This window comes from Anguilla anguilla, chromosome 19 (assembly GCF_013347855.1).
Source record: "Anguilla anguilla isolate fAngAng1 chromosome 19, fAngAng1.pri, whole genome shotgun sequence".
In the NCBI taxonomy this organism is placed as follows: domain Eukaryota; kingdom Metazoa; phylum Chordata; class Actinopteri; order Anguilliformes; family Anguillidae; genus Anguilla; species Anguilla anguilla.
Window position 1 is genome coordinate 6,757,005 of NC_049219.1, and position 1,433 is coordinate 6,758,437.

Consider the following 1,433-nt stretch of genomic DNA (forward strand, 5'->3'; position numbering starts at 1 on the left):
CAAAACATCTGACTGTGGGCTCCATCCACAGGACCAAAAAAAAAAAAAAAAACAGGCTTGCAATATTAATGCCTGCATGAAATATTAAAACAGTCTCTGTCAACTATTCACAAATTTTGAGTACACTGTGATGTTATACATATATATATATATATATATATATACACACACACACACACACTCACACAATCAAATGCACACTCACACACACCACTTTTAGACCATGAAATTGATTCCTTAAAATAAGCTATCAAGTAAGGCCTGTTGAAGGAAATTGGCGAAACGCCCCCAGGCTCTCTCTCTCTCTCTCCCCGCTGAACATAATTTAGGTCGCCGTTCGGTAAATCTGCCGCGATTCGCTTCCCTGGCCGGCGATGAACGGTCATGTGACCTCCATTCGCGGGCGTTTTTTTTTTTTTTTTTTTTTTACGAGACCAGCGGGGCTTCCGACGTATTCGCCACTGAGAGGAGGGGGGGTTAGGAAGTTAGGAAGAGGAGGCCCAAGAGCAAGTACCCAATGAGATTTAAATACGGATTTCGACCGGGGGGACCTTGTTCCGCGGCTATCGCAAAGCGCTAAAGCGGAGATAAGCGTTTCTAAGGGCTCAGAGATTAAGACACATGTAAAACAGCTGCTGCTCTTAATCCAGGGACTCTCTCTCACGCGCGTGAACACACATACGGACACGGACATGGACACACAGCCACACACACTCGCATACACTCACACAAAGACACGTGTCCTCACAAATACACTTACACACGCGCTCACAAACATGCACACACACGCACGTGCACATACACACTCTAGTGCACATGCAAACACATATACATATGAACAAGCAAACAAAAAAAATCCCTGAATTGCACACACACACACACGCACACACACACCCAAACAAGCAAGCACACACACATACACAAACACACACGTTTGCACACATTCAAGTGCAAAATTCCTTGGAACACACACACACACACACAGAAATGAAATGAAAAACAATTGTTTTCCCATCGCTCAGGTAAATTAATATTACCAAAAGGAACTCATTAACTTACTCCACGCTAAGGACGGCCTGCCTTAGCCGCATCTCTCCGGATTGTCCCTCTCCGTGTCCGTCAGCGACGCCACGTTATTCATTATTTGCTCCACAGCCGCTAACAACACGCGCTTCGCTGTCAGCCAAAATGACAGCTTTGAGCAAAAGAGAGGGCAAATCCACAGGCGAAGCAATTTCCCCGAGAGAGACGGCGGGCTCCTCCTGACCCGTTACAGAAATAGCACGCAAAGCCCTATTCTTGGCGGCGCGTTATTCAAATGACGGCGGGGGGGGGGGGGTACGGCGGGGTGCTGGGCGTGGGGGGGGGGGAGGGGGGGAGGGTTAGGGCTCTGGGCACTGGGCTTTCCTGCAGAAGGTTTTTTGGTCTGAATC